Raw genomic sequence first — 12,714 nt, 5'->3', positions numbered from 1 at the left:
AATCAGAGAGAGCATCCCATTAAACTTACTTATTTGATATCTGCAGACACCATCCAATATCTAGATGTTCAATTAACCGTTAACAATGGTAGACTAATAACATCATTATTTTCAAAACCTTCAGATAGGAATAATCTGTTGCACTTTAAAAGTTGTCATCCGTATCCTCTGAAACGCGGTCTCCCCTACTCTCAATTCATTAGGGCCAAGCGTATTACCTCTGATCCAGCAAAAGCAGCGGAGCAAATTGACCACATGTCTGATAAATTTAAAAATCGTGGTTACCATCCTACAGTGCTCAAGGCAGCTAAAACTAAGGCCTTGGCATTGGATAGACACCAACTTCTATACCCCCAGAATAATTCAGCATCTGAGTCTTGTATCCCTTGGGTACAGGAATTCAATGCAGTAAGTGAAACTATTAAATCTTCAGTAAAAAAACACTGGGATATTATACAGTCAGATCCTGATTTGAAGTTGTCTGAGTCCAGAATTATGCCCTGCTATAAAAGAACAAGAAATTTACATGACATCTTAGTCAGAACAGATGTATATGATCCGAGGCCCCAATCCATTTTTTATGGCATGAGAAAGGGGTGTTATAGATGTACCTGTACGACATGCCAGTTTTTAATACCAGGTGACAAATTCCAACATCCACACACAGGTAAAACTTACCACATCCAACATAGACTCACTTGTGGGTCCAGGTATGTGGTGTACCAATTGATATGCCCCTGTGGGCTGTCATATATCGGTAAAACCGAAAGAACATTCAAGGAACGCATGGCAGCCCATAGGTCGGCCATCAAGGCAGCCATAAATACGGGTAAAAGTGAGCAGCCTGTCGCACGCCACTTTAGTATGGCACGCCATCCGTTAACCACGGTCAGATACAGAATGATCGACCATATCCCACCTTCATTAAGAGGTGGTAACAGAGGGTTAAAATTGCTACAGAGGGAAGCCCAGTGGATCCAGAGATTGGACACTGTGGCTCCACGAGGTTTAAATGAATATCTTACTCTCAGTTATTTTAGATAAATAAGATTCTTTTCTGTAGATTGAAGATATCTTAATATTATACTAATTATGCATATATTTTTCTATACGCATTGGTCCTATATATGGTTCACGATCGTTCATATTGGATTATCATTGTGTACTATTGTAGCTAAACTGTGTTCAATTGCAGTGCATCGGGTTACCATGGTGATGGGGAGCACATGGATGACGTCATTTTTGACGTTCACGCCGCTGGGCGGGTGTTTGTCCCGTTTCCGGAAGGACGGCGTTCTGCACCGGGTGAGAGTCTACTATATATGTAAGTAATGTCTTTATATCTGTTAAGCCTGAGGAAAATGTTAATACATTGAAACGTTGCTGTATCCCTGCTGACTGAATGATTCATTTCAAAGTCGCCTTGGAGTGCTGTGCCATTTTCTGCATGTACATACGCCTTACTGCACAGGCACCCGGCGCTCAGCTGTAAAGTGCTTATGGGAGAGCCGGTGCCCTCTATGTGTTTATATATATATATATATATATATATATGCAAAAAGATAGTACAGCGCCACTTGTGAGGTGAAAATCTCAGTAAAACTGTATAAATAAATTACAAAATTTCGATAAAAAGCTAAAAGCCCACGTAACCTTGTAAAAGGGTATCAGCCCAACCCTAAAATTACAACACTGGTATAGTATTGTTAAAAAGTATAAGAAATGGGGGGATAGGGGTACTGGCGACAAGTGTGGCTAAAAACACTGTTTTTATATGCTTTAAAAACGCCAAAAGATGTTATAAAATTATAAAAATAAGTTTTTAATATATGCGAGAGTAAAAACGGTTTTAAAAAATGATTTTAAAATACAAGAAACATTTTTTCTCATATAAAACTACAGAGAAATAAAAGGATAGGAATTCAAACTTAACTTGAGATCAGTGGGTGGTCAGTTCAGGTCCAACGCGTTTCGTCTCAGCAGACTTCTTCAAGGGGAAGTCTGCTGAGACGAAACGCATTGGGCCTGAACTGACCACCCACTGTTCTCAAGTTAAGTTTGAATTCCTATCCTTTTATTTCTCGGTAGTGTTATATGAGAAAAAAAAATTCTTGTACTTTAAAATCATTTTTTGAAACTGTTTTTACTCTCGTATATATTAAAAACGTACTTTTGTAATTTTATAACATCTTTTGGTGTTTTTAAAGCATATAAAAACAGTGTTTTTAGCCACACTTCTTCCCCATTTCTTATATATATATATATATATATATATACATACAATGTCCAGATAATCCGGCACTCCCAATAATATCCAGCTGCCTGTGTGCCTTTGTCCAAAATTTAAATATGGAGAGGAGTCAGAACAAACAAATGTCCAAGACAGGACATGGCACTCCAGGACTTAAGAATAAATAACTTTAATGCATCCTCTTAATCAACGCCCTGTATCACTCGAACAGCCAGTGGTGCAGTGAAAACTGTGGTAAAATAGCACAAGCATGTTACAGACTATATATATATATATATTGTGTGTGTATATATATATATATATATATATATATATATATATATATATTAGGGATGTGCTTTTTGGTTTTCCTAAAATACGAACACACATGAACTTCGGGTTGTGTTGAGTCCCAATTCAGAATCACTTTGGGGTCCCGGATTTATGAATCTGATTTAAAACTCGAACATGGGTTTTGAGTTGCATGTAAACAGGTCCAAATTGCATGATTTTAGCTGTTTTTATTGATTTTTATAGAATTGTTTTATTAATCAATGTTTATCAATTTTTATCGATTTTTAAAGGGATCCAAAATCGAACCAAAAATCGAATCTGAACCAAAAACACTTGAGGATGGTTTTGCCAAAACTAAAACACGATGATAAATTAGAACCCAAACCAAAACAATGCCCTTTAATAACAGCTACAGTTTGTGATGAGTTATCAATTAATAAATGTACAGCTGACAAAATAATTATAAAGGTAAATAAACTAAGAACAAAGTAAACTGTAGTAGTATACATGCTTTTTCTCATTGCCCATTTTAGTAGAAGTGTAATATGTTCTTTATATTGTTTGTTTTTTGTGCTGTTTTTGTGTGTTAAAACGATCAAATTGCATACGTTACATAATAAGAACATCTGAATTCTGCACAGGAACCTTAACATTGCAACGCACTCACAGCATAGTGTGGACAGTAGTCCCTGCAAATATAACGGAGGCTGTATGACTAACAGCATGTACAGCAGGAACAAGTGCCACTTAAAAACCTTTGTTATATAAATAACTTTGTGCCGTAAACTGTATTTTTAAAAAACATCAATCTACAAAGTTAATTTAGGAAATGGAGGTCAAGAAAACATCACTAATACCCACATGTCATTGCTGATTTGAGGGAAGACCTACCATTCAGCGTATTTGTTTCCACTGCACGTCTTTCCGTTTCCCTTGCAGCATGCTTTTTATGTAAAGTGAACTTTGTTTTCTCGCATGGAGTTTGCTCAGTTTTGGCTGTGAATTGCAAGCTTTGTATTTTCCTGGATGCCTGGGGATACTTTTCATTAGCTTGAAGTTTTTTTTTCACTTACAGTTTATTTTTTTCAGTCTATTACTTGTAGACAAATTGTTGCTTTAGATCTACTTGGGTATGTGGAAGTAAACTCGGAATTGGTCCCAATATTCATAATTTCTTATCACAGTACAGGTTGAGTATCCCATATCCAAATATTCCGAAATACGGAATATTCCGAAATACAGACTTTTTTGAGTGAGAGTGAGATAGTGAAACCTTTGTTTTCTGATGCCTCAATGTACACAAACTTTGTTTAATACACAAAGTTATTAAAAATATTATTTTAAATGACCTTCAGGCTGTGTGTATAAGGTGTATATGAAACATAAATGAATTGTGTGAATGTACACACACTTTGTTTAATGTACAAAGTTATAAAAAATATTGGCTAAAATTACCTTCAGGCTGTGTGTATAAGGTCTATATGAAACATAAATGCATTCTGTGCTTAGATTTAGGTCCCATCACCATGATATCTCATTATGGTATGCAATTATTCCAAAATACGGAAAAATCCGATATCCAAAATACCTGTGGTCCCGAGCATTTTGGATAAGGGATACTCAACCTGTGATATGAAATTAAGGTTCAACAGGGCAGAAATCACATCCAGGGACTCTGATAGAAATTTATCCCTGCAATGAGTCAGAAGAAAAGTCATCGCTTTACTTATAGGTTTGGGTGCCTGACACGCAGGGGCATATCTAGAGAGGAGGAGAGACGTGTGCAGGTTCATTCAGGCGGAGCCGGCCCTAACCAATATGATGCCCTAGGCAAGATTTTGGCTGGTGCCCCCTAGCACCATTGCTGGTTCAGCCTCTGACCTTGCATCTCTTTCCCAGCACCATCACCCCTCACCCATAGCAGTCCTTATTTTGGGGTTTGTATTTTAAATAGGAACAGTTCGCACATTTGGCGCACAGCCCTAAAAGGAGTGTGTTTTTGCTGGCAAGGGGCATGGCCACACAACAGTAACCCCAATTCCAATTACGCCACACAGTACTGCAACTTTATTCACATTTGATCATGCGATAGTGTCCATAATTCATATTACATCCCACAATAGTATCACTTTACCTTATAAACGTTACTCCTCACAGTAGAGCCCCTTATTCTCATTACATCACACTGAATTGCTCCTTATTCACATTACACCACCCTATTGCTCTTTATTCACATTACATCACACTGAATTGCTCCTTATTCACATTACAGCACACCCTATCGCTCTTTATTCACATTGGACGACACAGTAGTGCCCTTTCTATATGCAACGCCACATAGTAGAGCACCTTATACACATAATGCCACACAGTAATGCCCCTTACACATATGAGACACATTATTAATGTCCTTATAAACATAATGACACACACAGTGCTCCTTACACATATGTTGCACATTATTAATGCATTTTTACATGACACACATAATGCTCCTTACACATATTTCAAACACTACTGCACAACCCACTCACTCACATGCACACAGCACTCACACTGCCACTAACGCTGTGACCTCTGCCTCTGCTTGGAAACAGATGTGTCCTCATAAATCTTGCCTCAATGCTAACGTCGGGCACCTTTTTTTATGAAAATGCATCTTATTTGCATTGGTATGTGGCTAGGATACACAAGCAGCTTCTGCTGATTAAAATGATATGCAGCATGCCTATATACTGTGTGAGACTGTGGTTGTATCTGCATATGAAATGCTACACATACAATATAGGCATGTCACATATCATTTTAATCAACAGAAGCTGCTGATAAAAAGAGGGTAGGATCAGTTCGCTCCTTAGGCGCATAGGGAAGGGGAGGGGAAAAGGGTTTATGGGAGACTTTATGTCCAAATTACTTTCCCATATGTTCATAGAAATGGTAATTGTAGAAGAGTTATCCGCGTACCCCCACTCACACTAACGGGGGGTAAGTCGTACACATAAAGGTATCTTTATCCTTATTCAATTGGACGGCAATATCAATTCAGATAGATCAAGAAAGCCTGGGTATCGTACCCCAACTCACACAAAGATGGAAATAATGACTCCTATCAAGGTATCTTTTGATGCATATTCAGTTTGGCACTTGATGTGTCTCCGCGTCACATGGCGGTCTTGTGAAGTTGGAAGACAAAAAGGAAAGCAACCAATGTGTAGAACCGTAGATACTACAGCCTCATATAAATGAAGTACTTGGTGTGGTACATAAGTGTCTCACTTACACCTTGGGATAGTGCTTGTATGTGTGTAACAATTTGTTAATCAACAATGATCCAAACACACCCTTCACCGTACTTAATCAATGCGTACCCCTGACTCACACAGTGATTGATTGGGTGACTCCTATCAAGGTATCTTTAAGTGACTGTTCACGTTTAAATATCGTACCACAACTTACAGCTCGGTGTGTAGAGAAAACTCCCATCAAGGTATCTTTACTGAATCCATGCTTTATCGACACAGTGGGGCAAAAAACTCTTGGACTCCAAAGTTTATCTGGCTAATTTTTATTCCTCAAAGAGTAATAACAATCCATAAAAAGCTGGTGCAAAAAATGCAATGAAAACAAGTTCCACAGAAGATTCATCCAAGTATAAAAAAAAATATGTATGTATATAAAAATATAACAAAAAAAAGTATATATATATTTAAAAGTCCATAAATAGTCTCTGTGGGTAAAAATAAAAGGCTACTCACACAGCGGTCTGTCGACGCGTTTCGGTCCTGGGACCTTTGTCAAGACATGAAGCTGCTGATGCCCCTAGGCATATCAAATGCCCTAGGCAATTGCCTAGTTTGCCTATGCCTATGGCTGGCTCTGCCTTCAGGGCCCCCTCCTCTCTAGCCACTGGAAGCGCTGTGACTCTGGGCACTAGGGTCCCTAGGGGATCCAAGGGCTGCCCCAGAGTCTAGAGTGCATGCGCAGAGCTCTGGGAAAATGGTGTGGTTGCCATTTTTCCAGTGATTTTCTCACTGTGCATGCACAAAAATAGGATTTTGGTACCTACCGGTAAATCCTTTTCTCGTAGTCCGTAGAGGATGCTGGGGTCCACATTAGTACCATGGGGTATAGACGGGTCCACCAGGAGCCATTGGCACTTTAAGAGTTTGAGAGTGTGGGCTGGCTCCTCCCTCTATGTCCCTCCTACCAGACTCAGTCTAGAAACTGTGCCAGAGGAGACGACATACTTCGAGAGAAGGATTATACACAGATAATGGTGAGATTCATACCAGCTCACACATACAAGGCATGTCAAACCAACTAGCTTGAACTACTCAGCAACATCTGAAACATTACTTACCAAATAACAATGCAGTACTCAACTATAACGAAGTTGTACTGAACCAAATAACATTTGCAGGAAAACGAAGTGCTGGGCGGGCGCCCAGCATCCTCTATGGACTACGAGAAAAGGATTTACTGGTAGGTACCAAAATCCTATTTTCTCTTACGTCCTAGAGGATGCTGGGGTCCACATTAGTACCATGGGGATGTTCCAAAGCTCCCAGAATGGGAGGGAGAGCGCTGAGGCTCCTGCAGAACTGATTGACTGAACTTCATATCATCAGAGGCCAAAGTATCGAACTTGTAAAACTTTGCAAACGTGTTCGACCCAGACCAAGTTGCAGCTCGGCAAAGTTGCACTGCCGAGACATCCCGGCCAGCCGCCCAGGAAAACCCCACCTTCCGAGTAAAGTGGGCCTGAACAGATTTTGGACACAGCAGTCCTGCCGTAGAATAAGCGTGCTGGATAGTGAACCTAATCCAGTGAGAAATAGTCTGCTTAGAAGCAGGACACCCAATTTTCTTGGGATCATATAGGACAAACAGAGAGTCCGACTTTCTGTGATGAGAAGTTCTCTTCACATATATCTTCAGAGTCCTTACGACATCCAAGGACTTTGATGTAATTGAGGAGTCAGTAGTCACTGGCACCACAATAGGTTGGTTGATATGAAATGCTGACACAATCTTTGGAAGAAACTGCTGACCGGAGCTCAGCTCTATCTTCGTGGAAGATCAAGTAAGGGCTTTTTTTCAGGATAAAGCCCCCAGCTGGACACACATCTAGCAAAAGCTAAGGTCAACAACGTAACCACCTTCCATGTAAGAAATTTGACCTCTACCTCCTGTAGAGGTTCAAACCAATCCGACTGGAGGAACTGCAACACCACGTTAAGATCCCAAGGCGCCGAAGGTGGTACAAAGGGAGGTTGGATATGCAGAACTCCCTTCAAAAAGGTCTGAACCTCAGGGAGGGCAGACAATTGTTTCTGAAAGAAAATGGATAGGGCTGAAATCTGGACCTTCACAGATCCCAACCTCAGACGTTACCAGTTGAAACGCCACCGTAGGAAGCTTCTTGGACTCTCACCAAGAGACATATTTCTTCCAAATACGATGGTAATGTTTAGACGTTACCCCTTTCCTAGCCTGTATGAGGGTAGGAATAAACTTCTTCGGAATGCCCTTCCAAGCAAGAATCAGGCGCTCAACTTCCATGGTGTCAAACGTAGCCGCGCTAAGTCTTGATAGGCGACCGGCCCCTGCTGCAGCAGGTCCTCCCGAAGAGGAAGATGCCTCAGCTCTTCTTGCAGTAGATTTAGAAGGTCTGCGTACCAAGCCATTCTTGGCCAGTCTGGGACAATGAGGATCACTTGAACCCTTGTTCTCCTTATGAGCTTTAGGATTCTTGGGATGAGTGGGAGTGGTGGAAACACATACACTGACTGGAACACCCACGGAGATACCAGGGCGTCCACTGCCTGTGGGTCCCTTGACCTGGAATAATAATGCAGAAGCTTCTTGTTGAGACAAGAGGCCATCATGACTATTTGGGGTAAACCCCAAAGATCTGTTATTTCCTTGAACACCTCCGGATGGAGTCCCCACTCTCCTGGATGGAGACCGTGTCTGCTGAGGAAGTCTGCTTCCCAGTTGTCTACTCCCAGAATAAAGATGGCTTACAGTGCTAATGCATGCTTTTCTGTCCAGAGGAGTATTCTTGTCACCTCTGACACTGCCGCTCTGCTCTTTGTTCCGCTTTGTCGGTTTATGTCAGCCACTGTTGTTACGTTGTCCGACTGCACTTGAATGGCCCGATTTCTCAGAAGAGGGGCTGCCTGAAGAAGACCATTGTAGACAGCTCTTAGCTCCAGGATGTTGATGGGCAGGCCGGCTTCCAGGCTTGTCCACCGTCCTTGGAAGGTTACTCCTTGAGTGACTGCTCCCCAGCCCCGAAGACTCGCATCCCTTGTTAGAAGGATCCAGTCCTGAACCCCCGACCCTGCGGCCCTCCAGAAGGTGAGGCAATAGGAGCCAACAGAGGAGTGAAATCCTGGCCTTTGGCGACAGACGAATTCTCTGGAGCATGTGGAGGTGAGATCCCGACCACTTGTCCAGGAGATCCAGTTGGAAGGTCCGAGCATGGAACCTATACTGGAGAGAGCCTCGTAAGAGGCCACCATCTTTCCCAATAGGCGAATGCATTGATGAACCGACACCCGGGGTGGCTTCAGGATATCCCGGACCATAGCTTGTATCACCAACACCTTTTTCCTGCGGAAGAAACACCCTCTGCACTTCCGTATCCAGGATCATACCCAGAAATGACAACCTCTGGGTCGGTTCCAAATGTGACTTTGGAAGGTTCAGAATCCAACCGTGACTCTGGAGCAGTCGTGTTGTGAGAACAATGGACTGCAGCAGCCTCTCCGTGGATGATGCCTTTATCAGCAGATCGTCCAGATATGGAATGATGTTCACACCCTGCTTGCAGAGGAGAATCCTCATTTCCGCCATCACCTTGGTAAACACCCTTGGTGCTGTGGAGGGGCCGAATGGCTGGGCCTGGAACTGGAAATGACAGTCCAGCAATGCGAAGTGGAGATAAGCCTGATGCGGCCGCCAGATCGGAATGTGGAGGTACGCATCCTTGATATCCAGTGATACCAGGTATTCCCCTTCTTCCAGACCTGATATCACTGCCCTGAGAGACTCCATTTTGAACTTGAGCTCCTTTAGAAAGGGGTTCAATGATTTTAGGTTCAGAATGGGCCTGACCGAACCATCCGGTTTTGGTACCATGAAAAGAATTGAATAGTATCCTTTGTTCAGCATGTGAGGTGGCACTGGCACAATGACCTGTGCTTCCACCATCTTTTGGACAGCGTCTTGTAGTACAGTGCTGTCCTCTAACAGAGTTGGTAATCCCGACTTGAAAAAGAGATGAGGAGGGAGACTTTGAAATTCCAGCCTGTATCCCTGAGACACAATATCTACCACCCAGGGATCCAGGCCGGACGATACCCAGACATGACTGAAGTGTCCGAGTCTCGCTCCCACTGGCCCCACCACCGGGCCGTGAAGTCCACCGTCATGTGGAGGACTTTGGCGTACCCGAAGCAGGCTTTTATTCCTAGGAACCTGCCACGGCAGGTCTCTTGGACTTAACCCGACCTCCCCTAAAGAAGGTATTGGATGTTCTGGCCTTTCTAGGCTTTTTAGGATGAAAGGACTGCATTGCAGATGAAGAGAGAGATTTCTTCGGAGCAGGTACTGCTGAGGGAAGAAATGGAGACTTACCCGCTGTAGCAGTGGATATACACGCGTCTAGAGCTTCCCCAAAGAGAACCTGACCTGTATAGGGTAAGGACTCCACACTTCTTCTGGATTCTGCGTCGGCCGACCACTGGCGCAGCCACATTCCCCAACGAGCTGAAACAGACTTGGAAGATATTACCGCAGACATGGAACTGAGGTCTTTAATGGATTCTACCATAAAACCTGCTGAATCATGTATGTTGCGTAAATACAATGCAACGTCATCCCTGTCCATAGTATCCAAATCCTCAAGTAAGGTAGCCGACCACTTTACTATTGCCTCTGCAATCCATGCCGTAGCAATAGTGGGACGCAATACGGCACCTGAAGCAGTGTACATTGATTTAAGCGTGTTATCAATTTTCCTATCAGCCGGCGCCTTTAAGGCGGTAGATCCTGGAACAGGTTAAACCACCTTCTTTGAGAGTCTGGACACAGACGCGTCAACAATCGGCGGGTTTTCCCATTTTTTCCTATCCTCCTCAGGGAAAGGAAATGCCACCTGGACCCTTTTAGGGAACTGGAATTTTTTCTCAGGGTTTTCCCATGCTTTTTCAAATATAGCATTCAATTCCTTCGATGCAGGGAAGGTTAGCGAGGCTTTTTTATTTTCAGTGAAAAAAGCCTCCTCAACCTGCTCAGGTGTGGTATCATTAACATTTAACACATCCCTGACAGCCTCTATCAACAAGTGCACCCCCTTTGCAAGAGATGCGGACCCCCACAACAAATCCCCATCATCATCTGTAGTGTCAGAGTCGGTATCCGTGTCATCTTGTGTGACATGCACAAGTGCACGTTTGTGGGGGTATATAGCGGGGTGTCCTGAGGTACCAGAAACAGGCCATACTGCCATAGAGCTCTGTAATACCTGGGTTGCATATTCATTACTTGCAACCCTGTCAGAAATCTGAGAAATCCAAGATTTGATAGAGAAAAACCACTCAGGTTCCCATGCTGGTATCTGTGCTAAACCAGTGCTATCCTGATTACATGGAATGGGATCATCCTGGGAGGATAAATCCTCTGCAGCATATGACACAGTGTCCTGGACATAGCTAAAGGAGACCACCAAACACTCCACACACACACACACACACACACACACACACACACACACACACACACACACACACACACACACACACACACACACACACACACACGTGTGGGGGCAGACAGAGTTTCCCCCCCAAGAATGGTAAGAGAGACACAGATATTGGAGCCAACCCACACACAGCGCTTTTAATGAAGGGAGACCCCTTGTCAGCGCTGACTGTGCACCTTAATAGGATACAGAGTCTTTTACAGCCTCCCCTCCCTTCTACAACTCCCTGGTACCGTGTACAGATAGCTGGAGTTGCTGTGGAGGGACCTGTTCTTCCTCTCGATGCTGTGCAGGCAGGAAAATGGCGCTGAAACGCTGCTGGGTCCGCTCTGAGGAGAAGCTCCGCCCCCTTAATGGCGCTGTCTTCCCGCTCTTCAAGGATTATACTGGCCTGAGGTAAAATGTGCTGGCTGAGATCCGCGGACACCGACAGACTTCTGGACCCCCCTCACAGCGCCGCACCATGTGCCTCTGAACCTTCACAGGAGCGCAGTTAATACTGCGCTCCCTCCCCGTTGCCGCCATCTTCACACCGGCCCCCCGCTTGCTAGGGGGATCGGTTTCTCACTCACCACTCTTCAGCTCTGTAAGGGGTTGGCGGCATGCTGCTGGGGTGAACGGTCCCCTGTGGCGGAGAACGATCCGACCCCTCTAGAGCTCAGTGTCCAGTCAGCGGAGACAGTGGCTCAGACCCCACAGGGCAGACACTGCTCCCCCCCTTAGTCCCTCGCTGCAGGCAGGCTGTTGCCAACAGCCTCCTGTAAAAAAATAAACTCTCTAAAAATAACTTTTACTAGAAAATCTCTGTAGAGCTCCCCTAGCTGTGACCGGGCACATTTTCTAAACTGAGTCTGGTAGGAGGGGCATAGAGGGAGGAGCCAGCCCACACTCTCAAACTCTTAAAGTGCCAATGGCTCCTGGTGGATCCATCTATACCCCATGGTACTAATGTGGACCCCAGCATCCTCTAGGACGTAAGAGAAACACCGGGAAAATGGCGCTGCGCCATTTTCCCAGTGATTTCTGCAGTGCTGCTGCTTTGCTGCGGGACTCCGGAGGGTAAGTATTACAAGTAATGGGTGCAGGGTGTGCGGTGTGGGCTCTCCTGGATCCTGGGGGCCCGTGTGCACCTCACGCACTGCATCCATTATAAATGCGCCAGTGCTGCCACTGTGCATGAGCAAGCGGAGAGCGCCATGGAGGGAACCTACAGATCTCTCTCCCGGAAACTTGTGATGTGTAGCCCATAGGCTACAATGCCTTTCGCCATAGCTGCCAGGGTCAAGATACAGAATATTTCACATTCCAGAGCTTCATAAATTTGGCATTTTAGCAACCCCCTAGAACCCTATAGGAATTGATTTGCGGTCAAAAATGGGGAACTGCAGCAAACATCTCCAATATCTGCTTTGGTCCCCCA

At 44.0% G+C, this 12,714-nt stretch overlaps 1 protein-coding gene across 1 annotated transcript in view; it reads right to left on the bottom strand.

The window, feature by feature from the left end:
* DDC (dopa decarboxylase) overlaps nt 1-3,465 on the bottom strand; it is a 255,892-nt gene extending 252,427 nt beyond the window's left edge. Inside the window, exon 1 of the mRNA XM_063922623.1 lies at nt 3,416-3,465. The gene's annotated coding sequence lies outside the window, so the exon portion shown is untranslated. The remainder of the gene's footprint in view (nt 1-3,415) is intronic.
* Nucleotides 3,466-12,714: the final 9,249 nt, after the last annotated feature.

This window comes from Pseudophryne corroboree, chromosome 5 (genome assembly GCF_028390025.1).
Source record: "Pseudophryne corroboree isolate aPseCor3 chromosome 5, aPseCor3.hap2, whole genome shotgun sequence".
Classification (NCBI taxonomy): domain Eukaryota; kingdom Metazoa; phylum Chordata; class Amphibia; order Anura; family Myobatrachidae; genus Pseudophryne; species Pseudophryne corroboree.
This window is presented reverse-complemented; position numbering and strand designations above follow the sequence as displayed.